Source organism: Gracilinanus agilis, chromosome 3, assembly GCF_016433145.1.
Source record: "Gracilinanus agilis isolate LMUSP501 chromosome 3, AgileGrace, whole genome shotgun sequence".
Classification (NCBI taxonomy): domain Eukaryota; kingdom Metazoa; phylum Chordata; class Mammalia; order Didelphimorphia; family Didelphidae; genus Gracilinanus; species Gracilinanus agilis.
The window spans coordinates 240,437,606-240,445,575 of NC_058132.1; positions in this window are offsets into that span (position 1 = coordinate 240,437,606).

The window sequence follows — 7,970 nt, forward strand, 5'->3', positions numbered from 1 at the left end:
CAGATACTTCCTTAATCCAAAAAAATGCAAATGATGGTAATGAATTTATAGGAAGAGGAAGAGTCTGAATGCTATGATATAATAGTAATATTTTAAAGAAAATATATCAGAAGGGTAGCTAGATAGCACAGTGGATAGAGCAGCAGGCCTGGAATTGGGAGAACCAGAAACTTCTTATCCATGTGACCCTGGGCAAGTCATTTAGCCTAAATTGCCTATCTTTTGCCACTTTTCTGTCTTGGAATTGATACTGATAGAAAGTAAGGTTTTTAAAAGAAAAATATATCACAAGCTATCACCTTTTATATTCATACTAACACAAATTAACTTTCAACATGTATTAGAAGGCCCAGCAATAATACATACACACATATAAAATGGGGGAAAACATGAATCTAAGAAGGTAAGTCATGTAATTTTCTGAACTTCAACTTAATTTTAGATTAAATCTCCAAGAGTCCTCCTAAAGCTTGGAATACACAGACACATTTCTATAGAAAGAAAACACACACAAAAACACACAAACCTTGAATAGTAAATAAAATTGGAATCCTTCAATACAATTCTTACATTCCACAAATAATTTCCTTCCTACTTAAATGAGATGCCTATACTTGGAGAGCATTCTGTGAGATACACACAAAGGTTTATACACAGATTTTGTACATATCTCAATAAGAATTTATTTCCTTCCATAAACTATTAATCACCGATGCTAGTTCCTGAGAGATTTTTGAGAGAGGCAATGATTCAAAATATCCTGATTTGGAAATGATAGTGATTTAAAATTTATTGATATTTATTTTTGTTGTTTAAATCCCTGTCAGTTCTCAATCTAGCAGGAATGATCAGACATATATACAAATAAATAACTGAAGCTGAAAAATAAGCTTGTTAAGCTTTTTCTCATATGTCAGTGGTTAAAATGATGTTACCATCATTTTTAAAAGGACCCACAATGTGTAGTATAGGATTAAGTCAGTGAAGAATTTTAATAACTAGCATTTGATGGTTATAATGTTATTTTCATAAGAGGAAACAATTTAATTTGATTATTATTCATTGTATTTAAACCAGCATAATTCGAATCAAGATTTCAGGGCACCATGGACTAGAAGTTATAGCCAATCTCCTTCACCCAGTTACTTCAAAATTTTAGACAAGATGTCTCTAAAGGTTAAAAATGTATCTATGTTTGTTGTGAATATTCAAAATACAGTGTCTTCAATGGAAGCATCTGTCAAAGCAATATTAGCCAATCATTTATTATCTTGGGTGAATTATCCAGATAGTTTGCTAAAGGTTAGCTTTGCTATTAAGTTCCAGTTTTAATTGAATCCTTTATTTACATTCTCTGTTCTATTCACTCTTGGCCTGAGCACAGCTTGCAGTCTAACAAAACATTTGAATACTCAGCTAGAAAGGTATGAATTTCAGTATATGAGAGATTATATGGAACAGCGATATCAAACTCAAACAAATGGGACAACCCATCCATATAAAAGGATCTCTGTAAGCCACACATTGACTTAATTTTAAAATAATATTACTTATATAGTATTACCTTTTCATCTGACTACTCCAGTGTTGTGGGCACATTTGTTCTAGTGGAGTAAAGAGTTTAACAGATGATTAGATGAGGACAACAAACAGTTTCAGTCTCAGTGTAGTTTCATCATGTAATTTCAAATGTTTTGTATTCTAAAAACATGAGACATTGACACACTTAAATGGAATGTATTACATGAACAACTTCTATTTTAAGTAAGATTTGAGGTTATATTGATCCCTAAAGCCCCTCACATTCATTTCCTTCATACTATCAACCTCCCTGCCACTAATTCAGTAAGGAAAAAGGTAGCCCCAAATTTGCTGATGCCAAATTTCTTTGTACAATTTGTTCACCTTCCCCCTCTCAAAGGTAAGGTATCCGTGAGACCCAGCAACCATTTTAAAAGATTTACAATTCTGGGAGCCACCTATTTATAGGGATAGTCATGAGATTGATCAAATTAATTCAGAGGGAAATTATTCTGCAAGACAGGATTACATTCTTTTGCAGAATTTCTTTTTTGCATTGTGAAGTTTGTATGCTTAGTTAATGGATCACTTATAATAATATTTTTAAATGTGTAAGATATATAGGATTACAAAACAAATATTGTATTCATTTCACATACTCTGGCTAAGAATACCTGAAGTGCAGTGGGAAGATTCAAATCCTTTGGCCATGCAATGCCATAATGACTTGTTTACTCATTTTTTCATTTCCAGATGTGGTAACTTCCATAGCACCATCAAATGAGTGATTCTGCCCTAGATTTTAGTCCCGATAATTTCAAGTTTAATATGTCTGTGGTTCTCTAGCATTATAGCAATCATAAGGCAATTCAACACATCTTTAGTGTTTACTGCTCTATACACTGATGGAGATATAAAAAAAAATTATACAATTCAGGTCCTGTTTTCATAGAGTTCACAGTCTTGTAGAGGATTGCTATAACTGCATAAATAATTATATGCATTTATGTAAATATAAGTTGTTATAAGTATCAGAGAAGAGCAAAGAAAGGTATGAGATCTGAGGGAGAAAAATAGCATGGTGAATCAGGGAAATTTCAAAGAAAATGTTGCATTTGAACTGATGAATTTAAATGGACTAGTCAGAATTTGATGGGAAGAAGAGTGTAATGGATATTTTTAGCATGAAAGACAACTAGAGCAAAGGCAAAAGTCCTGAGCAGGGTTGTTCAGTTCTGCTGGAGCATAACCTATTGCAATTAGAGGGTAAAAGTGCAGAAAAATAGGTAATTCTGGAATGGCAGAGTGAAGCCAGATTACAGAAGGCCTTGAATGGCAGACTAGAGAATTTGAATTTGGTAGGCAGGAGATTTTCTAAATTTTTTTAAAAGGGGGAAGAGGAGTGAGATGATCAGATCTATGAATATTCAAGTGGGTCTGTGATCTCATTTATTCAGGAGTTCTCTCCAACAATACTTATCCTATGTAACTTTTCTATATCCCCCCAAAATTCATCAAAGTTTGAAAGCCTTCATAGATTTCCCTAACACCTGCTGAGGTTACCAGTGGAACATTCAGGAAGTTTGACATTCCTTTTGTCATGTGACCGGCCCATCTTTCTGTCAAACAGTTCTTCAATACTCTTAATATTTCAAGTTCCTCGATTGTATATTACATCCTGCTCTCACCTATTATTTATCTGTGAATAAAATATATTCAGCTGGCAGCATTATGAAGAAAGGATTGAAGAAGATAAGAAAATGTGATTTTATTCATATCTGATTCTCAATTCTATTCTGGAGTTTAATTGAGAGTTTTATGATTTTTCTAGGATTTTAATTGAATTCACAACCCATTTATCTGTTCTTTCCCTTTTACGTTAATATAAACGTTGAGATTATACATTTTTCCATAAGGACTGCTTTGCCTATCCCCCCCCAATTTTTTTATTCCTTCCCTTCTGTCATAATCAATATTGTATATTGGCTCTCAATCCACTGAACTACCTTGCTGCCCCCACCAAGTTTTTATATATTGTCTCATTGTCATATTTAATATCATTTCCATGATTTGATCTTTGGTCCATTATAGAGGGCCAGCCTCTATACGGTAAGGGTTCTGAGTGGCGTTTTACAGCGTCAGATTGTTAAGACAGGAAAAAGAAAATGAGAACAACCAGACTAGTGGTTAGCCCATGCTGCCCTGAATTCTATGAGCTTTGGAGTTTATTATATGCTGATTTCAAACAAAGAACACAAAAAAAGAGCCACAGTTGTGAAGGGGTAACAAATTATACATAACCCATTGAAGTCTAAAGAGTAAAGGTACAAAGACAATGGCCAAATTCCAACCATCAATTTAGTAGGGGATAATTCTGGGAGCGGAAATATTTTATGGAGATGCTCACTAATTGAGTCCTGGATTAAGGTCTGCACCTGGTCAAATAAAGTCCAGACTAAAGACTCCAGTTTTTTATCTAAGTATGCAGTCTTATCTAAGTAATGTTTGTTAGGGTTCAGGCTTCTTAATTATCAAGGAAAGGAATCATTAACTCAGTAGATGTTGGTCTGCTAAAGACTCAAAGCTTTCCAATAAGAATATTAAGAAAGGTGGGGATCTAAAATTGAGTCAAAAGAGGAGCCTCAGATTTTTACCTTAGATAGCCCATTCTGTCTGCTACCTGACATGCAGTGCAGAAAAAATCATACACACAGTTTTACTTGTTGATGATTTTGTAATGGGATCCAGATAAAATATCTATTATAGACTCTGTTTCTCTAAATGACTCCTAATAGCCTCTTGGAGGAATCAAGTTGTTTTTGGATTAACCTACCTGCTGGTACCAGAGCTTTTCAGGGCTCAGGTGACCAGAACCAAACACAAAGACTGACTCAGCCTGGATTGGTCACGTAGGGAATCCAGATAACAGGCCCTAAATTTGATCCTATTTCTCCAATGGCTTTCTACATACAACGGCTCTCAACAGTCCATAAGCTCCTTCTGACTAAATTATAAGGCCACCAATTGATTTTTTAATGCTTTTTCAAAGTAGTTCTTTAATATAATTTTATTGCATTGTGGTCAGAAAAAGATTTTTATAATATTTCTACTTTTTAAAATTTTTCTGTTTTATGTCCTAATACATGATTTACTTGTGTAAGGATGCTGAGAATATATATTCTCCTTTCTGTTTCCATTCAATAGTCACCAGGAGTTGATCATATCTTATTTGTAAAATTTTAATCAGCTTCTTAATTTTTTTTTTTTTTTGGTTAGCCTTATCCAGGACTGTTGGAAATAAATTGAGGTCTCCATTATTATCCCTATTTCTCTATGTAATTCACTTAACTTTTCCTTAAAGTACTTAGAAGATATTCCATTAAGTACTTATGTTACAATTTGAAGTCATTTCATTGGTAGCTTAACTCTCAGCAAAATATAGTTTCCTTTTTAAAAATTTTAAGATTACTGTAGCGATTGCCATACCTAAAATATTTCTGCCCCTTGATTTTCTGTGTTCAACTGAGGCATAATAAATTTTGTTTCAACTCTTCATTTCTCTGTAACTGCTCTATCTATACTCTCACTTGGTGACTTCATCAGGTTTCAATTTCCTTATTTATAAAATAAAAAAGATTGGATTACTAATACCCTCTCTAGTTCTAGGTCCTATACTCATTCCACCTCTGCCACACCTCTCTTAGGATAGATTTAAAGTTATAAGGGTCATTAAAGACCCATTGCAACCACTCTTCATTTTACAAATAAAGAAACCCAAGTGCAAAAAAGAAACAAGTAGAGTGATAGAATTTGAATGTAGGTCCTGTGTTTCTAAAACTAGAATTCTTTCTGCTGCATTTTTTCATATGAATTTAATGTTGTTTGCAATACGGGTTTAATATTTACAATATGGATTTAATGCTGTTTACAACAAGAAGCATGCGAATCATAAATCAATAAATAATAAGCCAATAAACAAATATTTATTAAATATGTACTATTTGTCAGGTAGTGTGCTAGTCACAGCAATGAAAGGTGAAAGGCAGTCCTTGCTTTCCAGAAGTTCAATAGGGGGAGACAACATGCAAGCAAAATATTTACAGGATAAGTAGGTAATAAATTGACAGAGGGAAGGTATTTGAATTAAAAGAATTTGGGAAAGGCTTCTTGTAGAAGGTGAGATTTTAGCTAGAGTCTGAAGGAAGCTAGGGAAGTTAGGAGATGGAGATGAGGAAGAAAATTTCAGACATGGAGAAGAGCCAAACAAAATGCCTACAGTGAGGAGATGGAGTGTCCTGTGTGAGGAAAAGCATGGAGGCCAGTGTCATTGGATCAAAGAATATGAAAGTATAAGGTAAAAAGACTGGGAAGGTGGGAGAGGGAGGTTGTATTTGATTCTAAAGGGGAGAGGAAGCCACTAGAGTGCACTGATACCTGAGTGGAGAATGGACTGGAGTGAGGAGACACTTTTGGTAGGCAGATCAACTAGCAGACTATTACAACAGTCCAGCTGTGAGGTGAGGGAGACCTGCACTAGGGTGATAGGATGACAGTGGTATTGGAAGACAGAAGAGTATAGGTGGGAGATGCCCTAGGTCATGCAGAGAGTAAACAGATCTGGGGTTTGAACCCCTGGTCCTTAGACTACAAAATCCAGTATAATTTCTATTAAACTACCCTTGATAAATTATTAGATATGAACTGGGAGGGAGAGGAAAGAACCAAAGATGGATGAACTAGACCTGAAAGAATGGAAGAGAAAATTATGAAAAGGATCTGAGTGTATTTTGTCTCTGTCATTCTTCTGTTTTTGCCATTACAGTAGGACCTCATTTTATGTGAACTCAATACATACAAATTCAGGTATACATGATTAGCAATTTTTTAAAAAGGCAGAAAAATTTGTAAAATAAAAAAATATTAATCATGGGCTAAATCTGAGCTGTTTTCCCAAGGGACATAACGTCTCACAGTGATTCACCCAATCATGTTCATTCCTCAATCTGAGAAATGTTAGTGTGAGTCATTATGTAATTTTGCCCCAAACATTAGCTCCCAAATCAGTCTGTCGAGAGTTTTCACTTTGATGCTATTTCATTATTAATAATAGTTCCAAAGTACAAGAGTAGTGATGCTAGCAGCTCTGAAAATCCTAAGAAAAGTTATAAGATGCATAGGTATGTTTGTATAAGAAATAATGATTAAATGATGGGGTTTGCAATTATGCATGATTTTCAAATTACACCAAGGAACATATTGGTCCCATAAAATAAGAATATCCCCAATCTTTTGGACCTTCTTCATTTCCCTGTTGATTTCTTACTCTTCCATTTTCATATATCAGGGTGATTTGGAATTCTGGTGCTTTGTCTTAAAATTAAATATTTAATGTCTGTCTTTAAATTAAAATTTTATTTTCTTCCATGAACAAAGATCTATTTCTCTGCTTCCCACCTCCCTTTCCCTTCAACATCCCCAAACCCTTGAGGGAAAAAAATTAAATCTTTGTTATAAGTATTCATATAATTCCTGTGTTTGTCTTAGCAAGTAGATTTCCAAATATTTTATAATTTCTCTAGTTATTTTAAAATGCAATCTCTGTTTCTTCCTGCTGAATTTTATTGGTAATATACAGAAATTCTGATGATTTATGTGGCCTTATTTTAAATCTACAATTTTCCTGAAGTTGTTAACTGTTTCAATTATTTTTAGTTGACTCTCTAGGGTCCTGCAAGAAAACTATTCTATTGCTGTAAAAAATGATGCTTTTCTCTTTGCATATTTTCCTATTCTTATCACTATAGCTAGCATTTCTAGCACTATTTTGAATAGTAATGGTGATAATATACATTCTTGCTTTACCCCAATCTTATTAGAAAAGTTGATAGAGAAAATTCTGCCTGTTGGTTATAGATAGATATTACTTTATATTGATGAAAATTCTGTTCATTCCTATCCTTTCTAGAATTTTTTAAACAAGAATTGATATTTTAACTTCCCAAAAGCTTTTTATTTATTGAAAAAATCATGATTTAAAAAATGTATGTGGTCAATTATGTTTATAGTTTTCCTAATATCAAACCATCCCATAATTACTTATATGAAACTAAGCTGGTCATAATTTTTGCATTGATATTCATTAGAAATATTTATACTTTTCTGTCTTTCTCTTCTTACTCTCCTTAGATTAGATATCAAGACTATATATTTATCATAGAAGAACTTCTTTAGGATTCTTTCTTTTCCTATTTTTCCCCCAAATAGGTTTTATAGTATTGAAATTATTTGTTCTTTGAGTGTTTCATTGAATATGCTCCTAAATCTGTCTGTTCCTGAGTTTTGCCTTTTTTCTCTTTGGGAGCTCATTTATGACATTTAGATTTTTTCTTAGTTTAGGTTAAGTCTTCTCAGCCACCAAGTTCCAGCACTAAATCTTAGAAGTTCCACCA